This window comes from Rhipicephalus microplus, chromosome 2 (genome assembly GCF_043290135.1).
Source record: "Rhipicephalus microplus isolate Deutch F79 chromosome 2, USDA_Rmic, whole genome shotgun sequence".
NCBI classification, from domain to species: Eukaryota; Metazoa; Arthropoda; class Arachnida; order Ixodida; family Ixodidae; genus Rhipicephalus; species Rhipicephalus microplus.
This window is the reverse complement of record NC_134701.1, coordinates 45,779,486-45,795,809: the sequence shown is the minus strand read 5'-3', so window position 1 is coordinate 45,795,809 and position 16,324 is coordinate 45,779,486. Positions and strand designations below refer to the sequence as shown.

Here is a 16,324-nt window from a genome sequence, read left to right as displayed (position 1 = left end):
GAACATTTGTCATGGGGATTTGCCATGAGCCTACCCGATTTCACTGCTGTTTTTGAGGCGGAGCTAATAACAGTATTCATGGCACTGCGAAAACTTACGAGGAATGAGAACAGAGAAATAATAATTACTGATTCGCTCTCAGTATACACAGCTCTTACAACTTCTCATACCTCTCGTGCCATCACCACGTTATGATCTTCAGCTTCGTCTCAGCTGAAGTACCTAAAACTAGTATGGGTACCACGTTACTGTGAGTTAACAATAAATGAAATGACCAACACCTTAGCCTGCTCGTCGCTAGATCTCCCAATAATTCAGCTTCTCCCGGTGGTAGAATACTTCACCGCAATCAGGTTTAGAAGATCAGCTATCCACACAGGTAGGATGGAAGCAAGAACCACGTGGTCGGAATATAATCACCTAAATTATCCACGGAAACCGTAGTGGAGCCATTCTCGACAATCAGAAGTGATGATCACCAGATTTCTATGTCGTGTCCCCCCCCCCCCATGAAACCTTTACTGCTACAAGAACGGTCTGACGATATCACCCCTCTGCCAATTCTAAGAACTGGAAAATATCGCACATTACTTTTGTCAAGTAAGATATTCTCGTATCAGAACTCGACCTCTAATTCCTTTACAAAAATAGGCTTAACCTTATCGAAGGAAATTGTTTTAAGCTTCGGTGCCTCAGATTTGAGGTACTGCCTCAAGGAAGCCTTTGATTCCGTGTGTAATTTATTTATATCTTTTCAACAAGTACCATTTTAATCTGGTATTTCAAATTCTTCGTTGTTTCGTCAAGTTAAAACTTAGGTTTTCAAAATTATTCTCATCAGGCTATTACGGCAGTCTGGAATACAGGCTCAAAAGCCTAATACTTGTAGTTTAATTGAATATTTTACGTAAAATTGCCATTTAATTTCTTTATTATTGGTTTTTAGTTTCATACCTTACTTAGAATAACACTTAACAGTCTCTACGTTACACTCTTGGCCAATCCCTCAAAGTGGGAACGTTCCATGTATCTAGGAAAGCCAAGCAAACTAAAGTTGATGGAATCATCATCATCAGTCCGACGTCCGTGTGTGCTTATATCTACAGGTTGCAGTTACGGTGTAACGTGACATTGATGTAGGTGCTTGGTAACAGTATATGCACTGTTAGCACGAGGAAGGTCTCGGCCGCAACATTGACGCCCTGGTAGAAACAGCCGACGTTTGGTGCAGTTGCCGACAACTAGGCCTACCACACTCATTTGGCCCTCTCCCAGAACGCTCCAGAAACATTGCAAGTGCGACAACCGCAAGCCAGACTAAACAGACCGCGACTCCGCCAGCTCCATGGCCACCAGCCCTTCAAACCCCGAAGCCCTTCCATGGGGAGCCCCACGAACACGTTGAAAACTGGCTGGACCAATACAATCGAGTCGCCATCGCAACGAGTGGGACGCGCACCGGAAACTCCAGTATGTCTATTTTTACTGGGACGATTCAGCGCGTATTCGGTTTGAGAACCACGAGGCTGCCCTGACAACCTGGCTGATGCTTTGCACTCAGCTGCGAAACAAGTATGGCAGCACCGACCGGAAAAAACAAGCAGCCTGTCTCCTGAATTCTCGCAATCAAAAACCAAATGATAGTGTGGTCATGTTCGTTGCGGAGATATCTTGTCTGTTCCGTCGAGCTGATTCCGCAATGACGGAAAACAAAAAGGTACGCTTTCTGATGCGGGGTGTCAAGGAGCAGCTGTTTGCTGGACTTGTGGAAACCCACCAGCTACTGTGGCGGAATTTCTTCGTGAAGCGACAACAATGGAGCGAATGCTAAGACATTGGTATTTGCAGTATGAGCGGTCAGACAACCTTGCATGTCTGTCAGCACCCTTGGCAACACGCGACGTCACGAGCGTGAGAGACCTTGTTGAGCTAGTCCGTGCCATTGTACATGACGAGCTGCAAAAGCTTCGCGCAGTGCCTTCACAGCCTCAAATGGCTGCTCTGAGAGACGTCGTCCGTAAAGAGGTAGGGTAGCTGGTACGACCAGTAGTGGCACCTCCAGCCGAGGCTCCTATGCGAATTTATGCGGAAGCTGTACGCAATCCTGCGCTGGCAGCCAGCTATTTCCTCCGACCGACCAGCCTGCAGACGCCGCAACACTTCTCGGGCCTACCACACTATGAAAACGCATGACCGATTTGCCGGCAGATGCCGCTGTACTTCTCGGGCCCGCCATACTATAACCATCAACGACTTAATGTGCGTCAATCTAGCGTGTGGCGCGCTTCCGACAATCAGTCACTTTGCTACCACTGTGTTGAGCCAGGTCCCTTGTATCAGGAGCACTTGTAGAGACAAATGGGCCTGCCTGGATATCGGCCAGACGCTCGCCGACCCCGGGATGGAGAACGATCCCGCGCTATTGCAGAATACTTGGTAAGCCAACCGTCTCCGAATCTTTAGCGTCGCAAATCACGCTCTCCGTCTCCTCAACGCCCTACGTCCTCGAATCAATGCTCTACATTCGCCCATGTTGTTGCGGGGCGATCCGCTATGTCCCCAAGTCCTCGCCGGACAAACTAGGATCAATGGCCTTCAGGGGTGAGACCACTGTTAAGCTATCGTTAAAACAGCCTCCTCCTACCTATCCACCGACCTTCAACGATTCCTTTCAGCCGAAACTCTCATCGCAGATTAACCCGTTTCTGCTGATATTGCCGTTCTTGTCGAAAAACATCCGGTAACTGCTCTCGTCGACACTGGCGCCGACTACTCAGTTATCAACGCTGAACTTGTGGCTGAACTCAGGAAGGTTACGACTCCTTGGAAGCGTGTACCGAACCATCGGACAGCAGCTGGTCATCTCTCGACACCAATCGAGAGACGCACAGCAAAGCTGCAAATCTCTGAGTCGACGTTCATTGCTTCTTTCGTTGTGCTTCCCGAATGCTCTCGGAAAGTTATCCTCAGCAAGGCCTTCGACATGATCGAGCACGCAGCCAATCTAAAACGAATTGCGCAACTCGGCCTAGGCGAGTGCACGTACAAGTACATCAGAAGTTTTCTTACGGGAAGAACTGCCACGGTTAGACTGGACGAGGAGGAGAGCATTCAAGTGGACATGGGCAGCGCTGGCACAACGCAAGGGTCCGTTGTGTCACCGATGCTGTTTAACCTCGTCATGATGGGATTATCAGAAGAATTAGAGCGAATCGAAGGCATCAATCACACAATTTATGCAGACGACATTACGGTTTGGACTACGCAAGACACCAGTGAAGGCGAGATGGAGAATAGACTTCAACAGGCGGTGGATGCAGTCGAGAGTCATCTGGGTGGCACCGGATTGGAATGCTCACCGGCCAAATCAGATTTGCTACACTCTTAAAAGAAATGGGGTGACGTTCTCTCCATTTAGGGAGGAACGACGATGTCCCCAATGTTCGTCCTAAAATAGAGAAACGTTGCTCCCTAATCCACGGAGAATCATGTTCCTCCTTATGAAAATCAACATGGCTGCCCCCGGGCAAAGCGAGTAGGCTTAGCAAATGCAGCGATTCTCGACTGGTAAGGAGTACATGGCACTGAAAGTTACAAAAAACGGTCCCGCTGGGCTTGATATTGAACGAAATGATTATAAAAACGAGCAGACGAACCTGTGGCGATGAACACATCGCAAAAGAGAACGACAGAGCAAGCAGGTTTCGTTCGGTCAGCGAAGCCACGTTAACCTCAAAAGACACAGATACTGCAGAGCCTCACCTGAAGAGTGCATGCTAGGCTTGCTGTATTTATTTCTCGCAGATTCACATAGTGTAGCGACGTTATTCATGCGTTCACGAGTCCGTAGGTCACGAGATGTGCCTCCAAACCGTAGACTTGATCGCATCGAAACCATTCCATTTTAGTAGTGCAGCTTTGATAGATAGATGTTCAACGTTATTACCTAGCTGGAGGTGTGAGGGTCATAGCCGTGAAGTGGGTGGTAAGCTAGCGCCATCTGGAGGGACTAAACGATATTAAAAAAAAGTTGCCTGCCGCGACGTACGTTGTCATACCCACTATCACGGCTCCCTTGCAGACTGTTTACGCCTCAGCCCAATCAGAATTACTCACTGACACCGGAAGCCTAATATGTGCTGATGCAATGCATATAGCTACACAAGCACACATACTACTCATATAGTACGCAACAAGTACGCTAACAAGTACGCAACAAGAGCAAATCAACGATTCACAGCAACGGCCTACACTTCGATGTGTTTACTTTTTTTCTTTATTACCGGTTTTGCAATTGGTACACACATCAATATAAGTCACTGTAAACAGTAACATACACAACAGAAGTAATGACAAAACAGTCGCGGAACTATTAGTGATTACAGTGCAAAAATTCCTTCAGGTTCACCAGGGGTTCGACCCTGGAGAGCCATTCCGGAACAAAATCTTGTTGTTTGAGTATATCAATGTACTGAGCAATGCTTTCGCGGAAAAGCATACGGGCCGGACACCTGTCAGGGTCACTGTAGTAACCGGCCATTCTTGCCCGCCATAGACAATGGAGGCCGAGCAGCATTATAAGATCAAAAGGCAGTCCCTCCTCTTTTTCTACTGTTAAAAACCTGATGCCCAGTGAATATAAGGGAAGTTCCTTTTTTAGAGTTCTCTGTAAAACATCGCAGAAGTAAACCCCTTCCCAACAATAAAGAAAAACGTGATCTATTACCTCCGGCTTTCGGCAGATCAAACAGTTCGAACCCCATGGCATATAAAGTCCTCTATCTTCTAAAAAAGTCTTAACCGGTAGTGTTCCGGAGTGTAATTTAAAGAAAAAGCGTTTTGCACTAGGCTGAATTTGCATTTTCTTAACACGCTTAAGAACATCATTGCCTTCTCCCCCGCTATTAATTAACCTATACATAGGAACAGGAAAAATCATGTCGCATATGTCTTTATGCAATTTCTTTCACCCGACCGAAAAAAGGTATTTATTGGAAAACCGAACTGACAAGAACCGGACACTGTCCGCAACTTCCTTAAAGAAAGCTCGCGTAGCTTCCGGCATGCTTGCGGCGCTAACCACAAAATTAGGCAGAACACGACAAAGGCGTAACTGGCATACCGTTCTTAAGAAGGGGTGTTGAACATCTCGAAAGAAAATAAAACGACTAACTAGTTGTCGCACGAACAGATGCGACAGGCTCAGTCCCCCCTGTTTTACTCTTCGGAACAGATTTCTCCTGCTACGGCTTCCCAAGTAGACCCCCATATAAACGCAGCAAATATTCTATGCAGCTTTTGCACATGCACCCGTGAGCAACACAAAACCTGCATCACATACCATAATTTGCTCATTAAAAATATGTTGCATACAGTGGCTCTGGCAAACATTGAGAGACGGTTGCCGTTCCACTGCGCTGTCCTTTCACGCGTTTCTTTTATTTGTTCAGTCCAGTAATCATTAGTGTCTTTGTAGTGCTGAAAAGGCACACCTAGATATTTTGCTGGAGTATCAAACCAGTGAACGTTAGCATAGATATCTGGGGTTGATGTCAAGTCTCCGTGCCACAACCCCAGACACTTTCCCCAATTAACCCAACTTCCTGTAATTTCTCCAAAACTTTTAACAACAGCAACTGTCTCTTGTACACTTCCTATGGTGGTGCAACACACTGCTACATCATCAGCGTATGCCAAAACCTTTACCTCGGCGTCAAGCAGTCTGAAACCACGGATGGTCTCGTTTTGTATTATGGCCAAGCATAAGCTCTCTATGTACAATGCAAACAAGAGTGGACTTGCCCGACATCCCTGGCGTACAGAACGTTCCAGCCTAATGGGAGACCCCCGGATCTTGTTGATAATTAGTCGTGTAGTAGAGTTCTTATACGCCAAAACTATGCCCTCTGTAATCAACAATCCGACATTGACATGGTCAAGTATGGAGAATAACACATCTTGCGGGACGCAGTCAAAAGCCTTTTCTAAATCAAGCTGGAGGATCGCAACATGATAATTAAAAGCTTCGCAACTCTCAAGGACACATCGCATTGTGTGTGTGTTCATCAATATTGAGCGCCCCTTGATGCCACACGTTTGGTGCTCCCCAACTGTTCCGGTGATTACGGACTGCAATCTACCTGCCAATACTTTCATGAGTATTTTGTAGGCAGTGTTGGTTAGCGAAATGGGCCTATATGCCGAAACTAGTTTTAATTTTGCTTTGTCATCCGTCTTAGGTATTATAATAGTGTGCGTCTCGGCAAATGAAGGTGGTAACGCTTTGATTGCGTAGGCTTCCTTGAACACAGCTTGTAACACTGGTTAAACTTCTGTTTTAAAAGCTTTATACCACATCGCACCGATGCCGTCAGGCCCCGGCGACTTCCCAGCGGCGAGACTATCTATTGTATATTCAATTTCAGAAACGGTTATAGGCCTCTTTAACGCTTCTTTCGTTTCGAGAGATATTTGCGGCATCTGACTCAAGAAAGTGTCCTTGAACTTCGTAACATCTACTAATGCGGCTGCGAAGAAACCCTTGTAATACCGAAAAAAAGCTTCAGCGATAGTGCTGTTAGTGTTTAGCAGAATTCCATTTTCCTCTATTTCGTCGACGTGATTACGACGCGCTAGTGATTTCTCGATTTCAAGCGCGTGCTTGGTAGGAGTCTCCCCCATAGCCCACGCCTCTGCTTTCGCTCGAATAAGAGCTCCTCTGTAGCGCTCCTGCTCTACTAGCTCAATTTGTCGTTTCACCATCTTCCTTACATATATCTTCCTTATATTTATCTTCCTTATATGCACCGGGCTCCTTGCTTTCTAATGCTATCAATTTCTTAAGCGTTGTTCTGAGTTCATGTTCTTTCATTCTTTCTTGATATTTTAAAGTACTAGATCTCGATATGGCTTTCATTTTAACGCTTTGCTTCAAAAGCTCCCATTCCTCGCCAACATTACAGGCTCCGATCACTTTAATGTTCTTGATTCCCTCAATCACAAAATTATTAAAAATGTCATCCTGAAGTAGTTTAGCGTTAAACTTCCATAAATCCCAACTAAATTTGTTTTCTTTTTGTTTAAGTCCCACGTTACATTGTACAAGACAATGGTCAGAGAAAGAAACAGGTAAGACTGTGTAACTATTGCTTTAATCTAGCGTCTCCCCTGCCATGGATATCCTATCAAGACGTGCGTGACTGGTTCCCTGAAAATGCGTAAATCGAACTTCGCGACCTGCTTCGAGGCACTCCGCAACATCATTCAGGTCATATTCACTCAGCAAATCATAGAGCACTTCAACACTTCTGTCTCGCACATGGCGGTTATTAATTCTATCCTTCGCGCTCAATACACAATTGAAATCCCCCAATAAAAGAAGCTGTTTTGCTGTCCGTAATTGTTGCTTAATTAATGAAAAGAAAGTTTCTCGGTCAGCCTCCACGTTCGGCGCATAGACACAAATGACGCGCCATTCAACTTCGCTTGTGCTAAAATCGCAAGTCACTGCTCTACCAGAGTCACAAGAAAAGTGACTTTCAACAATTCATCCCGGAATCTTTTTAACAAAAAGCACACAACCGGCCGAAGTTCCTTTTGCGTCACTAACTATGGCATATCATTTAAACGTAAACCACAGCATCATGTGCGCAGAATTTGCTCATTCTGCGCACAGTCATGTGCGCAGAATGAGCAAATCCGCGGCATTCTTTGTATGTTTAGCGACTGTTTCGCGTCTATATCCAAGATAAAGCGAACGCCAACCGTAAATCACCGCATTGCCACAGACCATGCTGAACGACCCATACGTCAGCACGCCTACCCATTATTACAAAATGAACAAGAAGCAATGCGCTCTCAAGTGAAGACGATGCTCGAAGATGGCGTAATCCAATTCTCGAAGAGTCCATGGTTATCCCCCATCGTACTAGTGAAGAAAAAGGACGGCACTCTTCGAGTTTGCGTCGATTACTACAAACCCAACAAAGTGACAAAAAAGACGTTTATTCTTTTCCGTGCATCGATGACTCACCAGACCGCCTCTGACACGCCCGATACTTCTCCATTGATTTACGCAGTGGCTACTGGCAAATCGAAGTTGATGAATGCGATCTAGAGAGAACTGCATTCATACCTCCTCAGGGTCTGTACGAATTCAAAGTGCTGCCCTTAGGTCTGTGTTTCATTCCTGCGACATTCCAGAGGGTAACTGATACATTGCCGTCCGGTCTTAAGCGCGAAGCATGCCTTGTTTACTTATACGACGTCGTTGTCTTATGACAAACGTTTGAGCAGCACTTGCAGTGGCTTAGATCTGTGTTTGTTGCGATTCACAACGGCGGGCCTATCACTGAAACCACAAAAATGTCATTTTGGTTACAACGAATTAAAACTCCTCGGTCACCTTGTTAACCCCAATGGGATTAGGCCGGACCAAGACAAATCATTGACTGTCGCAGATTTTCCACGACCTGCCAACAAACGTGATGTGCGTCGATTTTTAGGCCTCTGCGCATACTACTGGCGTTCTGTGCAAAATTTCTCAAACATTGTCGAACCCCTCACTTGTCTGACAAAAGACGTTCCCTTCGTGTAGGGCCCTCAGCAATGACAAGCTTTCTCCACGCTCCAGCAGCGTCTCGATTGAGCCCTTACTAAAACACTACGACGAAGATGCCGCCACTGAACTACACACACACGCCAGTAACATCAGCCTTGGTGCAGTCTTCGTACAGTGGCAAGGTGGTGTCGAACGTTCTATTGCTTATGCGAGCAGGATTTTATCGTCTGAGGAAGCGAATTTCGCAACCACTGAAAAGGAGTGCCTATGTGTTGTCTGGGAAATAGCTACATTCAGTAAGCGTTCCTGTATGACTGTTCATTCATAGTTGTTACTGATGATCATGCGCCCTGCTGGTTGGCGAACCTGAAAGACCTTTCCGGACGTCTGGCCAGGTGGAGTTCGATTCAGGAGTTCGATTGCCTTCAGCCTTCAGGAGTTCGATTTCACATTCGTGTACAAGTCTGGCTGAAAACATACTGACGCGGACTGCCTTTCCCGGGTTCTTTTTACGACAGCGTCAGGTGATCACAATCTTGACGGCCATTTTCTCTGCGCCGTTAGTGTATCCGACTTGGCTGAACAGCAGAACAACGATTCCGAGATTCGACAATTTATCCAATATCTTTAAGGCCGCAGGCCACATCCACCACCAGCATTTGCACGCTCACAACCATCGTTCTGCATTCGCAGAAATATTCCCTATAACACAACCTTCGACCCTTACTCGCCTGAGTATCTGCTAGTCGTCCCGCCATGGTTACGAGCCGATGTCTTGTCTGCCTCTCACGATGAGCCTTCCTAAGGCCACCTAGGATTCACACGTACCTTTGCCTGGATTCACCAACACTACTACTAGCCTAAGCTCAATCGAGACGTGAATCATTACGTGAAAACGTGTCACGAGTGCCAGCACCGTAAAGCACCACATCAGCGCCCAGCCGGCATTTTGAAGCTCGTCGCTCCTCTGAAACAACCGTTCCAACAAATTAGCTATGATCTGCTCGAACCATTTCCCCAGGTTCGTGACGGCAACCACTGGATTGTAGTCGCTACTCATTACATGACGCGCTACTGCGAAACGAAGGCATTGCAACGTGGCACCATGATTGCTACTGCCCACTTTTTTATGAAGAACATCGTCCTCCGAAATGGAGCACAAGCAGTTGTTATAAATGATCGTGGCACGGCTTTTACCACCCGTATGATACAAGACGTCACGCAGCTTAGTGGAATAGTACATCGGAAAACTACTGCATGCCACCCACAAAGCAACGGCCTTACAGAGCGACTAAACAAGACGATCACCGACATGCTATCCATGTACGTTGACCAAGACCACAAAAACTGGGACGACATCCTCTCTTGCGTCACGTTCGCTTACAACACCGCTGTGCAAGAAACAACTTGATTCACACCATTCTGGTTACTTCACGGCAGGGAGGTCACTACAGTGCTGGATGCCATGCTTCTACCAGACAGGCACAAGGTTAGTGTCAAGACGAATGGATTTATCAGACTAGCAGACGCAGCTCGTAAGCTTGCAGTCGAACAAATCCATAAGCAACAACGCATCGACTCGCTTCGGTACACAGCTTGTCGTCGCGAGATCTCTTACCAACCCGGAGAACGAGTATGGTTGTGGACTCCCATTCGACGATGGGGCCGGTCGGAAAAGTTGTTACACTGCTATTGTGGTTCCGATAGAATTCTCCGTCGTCTCAGCGAAGTGAGCTACGAAGTTCTTGACGAGGACAAGACTCGTCAATCCCGCCGTTCACAACAACCACACGTCGTCCATGTTTCGAGAATGAAACTGTTTCATCAACGCTGACTATTCGTCAAACTCCCTTGAGTAGACTTACAGCGATTGCGAACACCCTCTTGTGTACTGCTTATGGTATGTGTTTTCTTTTCATCTGGTAATTATGTTGTGACATCGAGATGATGTTCTTTAGGAGAGGGGGGTTACTGCCACTAGTACAAGTCCTGCATGTATTATTTCCATAGATAACATGTTGCAGTTATGGTGTTACATGAGAAAGTGATTCTTAGTAGGCTGAATCAATGCAATGTAGTAAGGAACTACTCAATGTAACCGTGATTAGGAAAAAGAGTTGGTCAATGGCTCAGAAAGGTTATCATTTTGTATAACACAGGAATTCGCAGAGGGCCCTGCAGACGTTCTTGTCACAAAATGTCAATGAAGCAGCGCTGAAGGACAAAATATTCGTTGTACTAATTGATTTTTTTAATTTTCTTATAAAATTTTGAGATATTTTCTTATTTTTTAAACGAGTGCTTGTTACAAGAAAATGGTCAATATTTGCAGGTTTATTGTACCAAGAAAACAAAGCGGCAGGCACCAGACTATACCCGTTTAATTAGAAATTAGTAGGTGGTATATTACATCCAAACTTTCTTACGGAGACTTCCAATATACACATGGGACCCCATTTATTTGTTCATGGCACGTCATCTGGTCCCCCGCTAGCACCACCATGAGCTCTTTTCTGCTTTCTATGCAGACTTTCTTTCTTCGAACGACGGGGATGATCAAGACAGGTGGTGATTCCGTGTGTTCGGCGTTTCCTGCACACGACTTCCGAGAATGCGCACAAGCACTCGAACACAAGCTTGAGTCACCTGACTGGATACCCCCACCCCCTGCGACATCGTCGGCAGCAAACTTAAGAGAACGGCTCTGCTGGGATTATTTCAGTGGGCACGTCTGCTGATCCCCTGTCAACACCGCCATGTACCCTTTTTTGCTTTTTATGCAGACTTTCTCGGAACAATGGGGATGATCAAGGCAGGTGGTGATTTCGTGTGTTACGTCTTTGCTGCACACCATTTTGGAGAGTGCGCACAAGCACTCGAACACAAGTTTGAGTCATCTGACTGGATACCCCCACCCCCTGCGACTTTGTCAGCAGCCTACTTAAGAGGACCGCTCTGCTGGCATTCTTTTAGTGGGCACGTCAGCTGGTCCCCCGTTATCACCACCATGAACCCTTTTGTGCTTTTAAGGCACGTTAGTAACAAATATGCATATATAAGGTCTGATGACCGTTGCTTGCTCCAGCTGGCATGCCCCTACAATGTCTGTATGTTTTGTTCACATGCAAAAGACGTTCTTTTCTCTCTGCTGATGCTTTGTGGGGATATTGAATGAAATGTTAAACCCAATACCATTGAGCAGCTTCAGCAGCTTCTGAAGGGCCAAAAGCTTATGCAAAATCGGCTGCACATAATTGAATCCAAATTGCAATAATTGAATCCAATTGCAGCTGCAATTGCAATTACAATACATAATTGAATTCAATTGCAGATAATCATCGATGACACTCTGTTTTGATGGGATAGTACCAATAATAAGAGGTTTCTTATCCTTACCGAAAAGAAGTCTTCCTCAGCTTCTGATGTTCAAAGCGCGAGTTGGCCCAGGCACAATTGATGAACTGGTGGGGATTGCAAAAAAGTATCTGCTGCATAAATGCTCGTAGCATTCTCAAAATACTAGTTGACTTAGAAAATATTATCACCGCGCATAACCCGCACGCCATAGCGGTAACGGCAACTTGGCTACATCAACACATCAGTGACCATGAGTTAACACCAAATGGCTTAGAATTTACCACAATGGGATGGTAGGGGAGGAGGAGTAGCTATTTTACTCGAAGAATCGGTGCGAGCGTCCATGTTGCTTAACATGCCACGAACTGAGAGTGTTGTGTCTAAAATATTCCTTGAAGTATGCAACCTGATTGTATTGGGAATATATTGTCCCCCGAGCACAGATAGCGTCTTTGCTAAAAACCCCAACAAGTTCTCGTGTTTCAACATGATTCATTCATGCAACCTGTTGCTTGCGGGAGATTTCAATTCACCAGCGATTAAGTGACCAGATGACTTTCCACAAGCTCTGACTGACGCGTCCCAACCATTCGTTGACATTGTCATCTTGCACAATTTAACCCTGTTAGTTAAATTACCCACACGCACTCAGCAGAGCACAGAGTCCATTTTGGACCTTTTTTTCTTGTTTGCAATGGGCTATTAAGGAGACATTCAAGAATAGATATTTTCGATGGCATATCTGATCATAAGATTCTGTCGAGAGATTGAGAAGTGCAGTTTTTTTTTCGAAACAAAAATAAAAATACAATACAATTGTTTTCACAAGCTAGTGACGCCGATGTACTGGATTGGCTTGTTACTTCGTTCTCTAATTTCATATCATTTAATTTCATTTTATTACCTTAAAGACCCCTTGAAAGGGGTACTACATAAGGGTGGGAATACATTTGTACATAATTTCCCTAATGCATAGCTATACACAATAAAGAAGAAAGATACTTGCACTAAAGTACATAACTTGCATAACTTGTAACTGAACACGAGAAAAATACAGAAACATACATGGGTTAAGGTGTTACATACGTCAGCACAAGCACAATAAATAACACGTCAGCACAAGTACAGTAAATAATACAAACTATAATTTCACTTTTTATTGCAAAAATTGTGCAATTTTTTTATTGCGAAAATTGCGCAAATTGCGTACAAAGGTTGTTCCAATCTGTAGCGGCATGGCAAAAGAATGAGGCGGAAAAGGTAACAGTGCGCATGCGAGGGCGGCCCACTTGGAAAGTGTGCCGTGTACGATGAGATGCTCGGGCTGCGGGGTGAATATAGGGTGGCTGATGAAGCGAGGTGTGATAAAACTTGTGGAAAAGTGAGAGGGCTGCAGTGCGCCGATGTGTACTAAGGTGAAGCAAATTCAATCCTTTCGTTAAGTAAGATATGCTCGTGTCATATGAATAATTAGAAGGAATGAACCTTGCGGCATGATTTTGAACGGCTTCGAGTGCGTTGATGAGATATTTTTGGTGAGGATTCTATATGGCAGATGCATATTCCAGTTTCGGACAGACTACTGACTGGTAGGCCAGTAGTTTAACCAGTTTGGGGGCACATTTCAGATTGCGCTTGAGAAAACCAAGTGATTTCTTAGCAGAAGAAAGGATGTTATTGACGTGTGTGCGCCAGGACAAGTCGTTCGATATAGTAACACCTAGGTACTTGTAAGACTGCGCAGAACACATGGGAATGTTCCTGATTGTGTATTTCTAAGGAAATGGGTCGTGCCGACGAAAAAATACCATCAGTTTGAATTTCTTAGGATTAAGTTTCAGTAACCATTGCTGTAGACGATTGATGTCCTCCTGAAGTAAGCCTTTATTCGATGTGTTAGTAATTGTTCGATAAATGACGCAGTCATCTGCGAACAAACGAACGTTGCAAGACGCGTGCAGAGGCAGGTCATTGATGTATATTAGGAAGAGTAAAAGTCCGAGAACAGATCTTTGCGGTACGTCGGAGGTCACTGGTAGTGGGCTAGATGCGCGGTTGTTAACTGTAACGAACTGAGATCGGTTTGTCAAGAACGCTTCAATCCATCGCAAAATATCGCGGTTGATGTTCGCAAGAGAAAGTTTTAGTAATGACGTTGGTGTGGTACTTTGCCGAACGCTTTTGCGAAATCTAGAAATATCGCGTCTGTCTGGAGGTTAGAATCTAAGTTGGTATGAATATCATGCAGGAAAATGGCCAGTTGTGTTTCGCAGGAAAAGCCTTTGCGGAAGCCATGCTGTGAAGAATGAAAGTATTTGGGCGAGTCACGAAATTTCATAATTTCTGTGTACATGACGTGTTCCATGAGCTTACAGGGCACACTCGTTAATGAAATGGGGTGATAATTAAGCGGGCAATTCCTGTCACCTGCTTTGAGGATTGGAACAACCATTCCCACCTTCCAGTCATGGCATTTCAGCAGTTGAAAGTGACTGCGAAAACAGCAAACGCAGGAAAACCACGGCGACATGTTTAGTATTCTTCAACAGTTTCGAATTAATGTTATCCACGCCGGCTGACGATGTGAGTTTAACATGGTCGATTAACGATGAGATACCATCTGGGAAAAATGTAATGGGCGGCATATGACTTGTTGCATTAATACGCGAAAAAAGAGGGGGCGTGGTGAAATCTTCTGTATATGCAGACACAAAGGCTGCATTAAAAAGGTTCGCGCATTCTATATTGTCGAACGTTTCTCCTTCTTCATTTGTAAGTGTTACACTGTGCCTTGATCAGATTTGGGCGCACGTTAAAGAACCCCAGGTGGTCAAAATTTCCGCAGCCCTCCACTACGGCGTCTCTCATAATCATATGGTGGTTTTGGGACGTTCAACCCCACATATCAATCAATCAAATCACTGTGCCTTGAGGATTTATCACCTGCCAGAATTTTTTTGTGTTATTGAATAAAAGTTCGGAAGGTCATTGCAAAAGAACGCATCTCTCGCCTTGCGAATTGCTGATAGGTATGCTCGTTCAGCAGCGTAGTATTTTTCCCATGCAAACGTGTCCGTCCTGCATTTAGTGGCGCAATACATGCGTACTTTTGTTTTCTAGTCTTTTGAGCGAATTAACAAGCCATGGTTTTTGTTCATGGGTTCGAAAGGTAACTTTTGGTATGTACCGGTTTGCTAAGTTGTTTATGTTCTCTCTGAATATCAGCCAATTTTCAATAGTGGTGCGGTTATTATTGTGGTGCAGTTTTCAATAGTGGTGCAGTATCTTGGAAGAAAGGTAAAAAATTTTGTGAATGTTTACATATTGCATCATAAATACCTTTGTCGTATAAGTGTATAGTTGTTTCGCGCTTATGCCGCAAAGCTGGAGCAAAGTGAAAAGAAGCATGGATGACCTTGTGGTCGCTTATTTCTCTGAGAAAGGTAATGGACGACAAACTGTCTGGACAGTTGACCAGTACTAGGTCTAAAGTGTTTGCAGTGTCTTGGGTAACACGCGTCGGCTATGATACAAGTTGTGTTAGATTAATGTTGAGGAAACGTCCAGAAAATCTCTCTCTTCGGTTTGGCTTACTTAAGAGGGTACAGTGCTCCGCCAATCAATGTCTGGCAGGCTAAAGTCTCAACTGGTGGCTTAGAACCAACTGGTGGCTCCGTAGGACAAATGTGGCGTTTCTTGAAGGAATTCGTTTTTCCATGCATTGCGCAGCTTGTGCCCAAAAAAAACGAAAGTTTGTGCGCAGCTGTAATCCTTGGTTTACGAAGAACCATGTTCATATGGGGCGGAAACTTTAAAAAGGCGAGAGCTAGGCATAAACGTAATCCAACAAGTGCTAACGCAGAAAATATTACCGAGCTGCGCGTTACACTAGGAAATAGCATCAAAAATGCAAAAAAGCCTTTCCAAAACATGAGGCTAAAGAACTTTCTCCTTTTATCCCCTGATAAGTTCTGGGACTTGTCACCGAAAAAAAATCGGTGCCTCCTCTATCAGTGGGCGATGCGATACTCGATGACAACCTTGATTGATTGATACGTGAAGTTTAACGTCCCAAAACCGCCATATCATTATGAGATACGCCGTAGTGGGAGGCTCCGGGAATTTCGACCACCTGGGGTTTTTTAACATGCACCTAAATCTGAGCACACGGGTCTACAACATTTCTGCCTCCATCGAAAATACAGCCGCCGCAGCCGGGATTCAATCCCGCGACCTGCGGGTCAGCAGCCCAGTACCTTAGCCACTAGACCACCGCGGCGGGGCTTGATGACAAACTTGAAGTAGCTCAAACACTTAACACATATTTTTGTTCTGTCTTCACTCAAGATAATGCCAGTGTTTCAAAATTTCACTTGTCGAAGAAATACCGCCTATTGACGATATACT

At 45.1% G+C, this 16,324-nt stretch overlaps 1 protein-coding gene across 4 annotated transcripts in view; it reads right to left on the bottom strand.

The window, feature by feature from the left end:
- LOC119185027 (galactosylgalactosylxylosylprotein 3-beta-glucuronosyltransferase S-like) overlaps nucleotides 1–16,324 on the bottom strand; it is a 345,200-nt gene that overhangs the window by 315,033 nt on the left and 13,843 nt on the right. For 3 of the 4 annotated variants that reach the window (XM_075886420.1, XM_075886422.1, XM_075886423.1), the window contains one exon: nucleotides 11,957–12,021. The exons of the other annotated variant lie outside the window; for it this stretch is intronic. The gene's annotated coding sequence lies outside the window, so the exon portion shown is untranslated. The remainder of the gene's footprint in view (nucleotides 1–11,956; nucleotides 12,022–16,324) is intronic. 4 annotated transcript variants of the gene reach the window in all.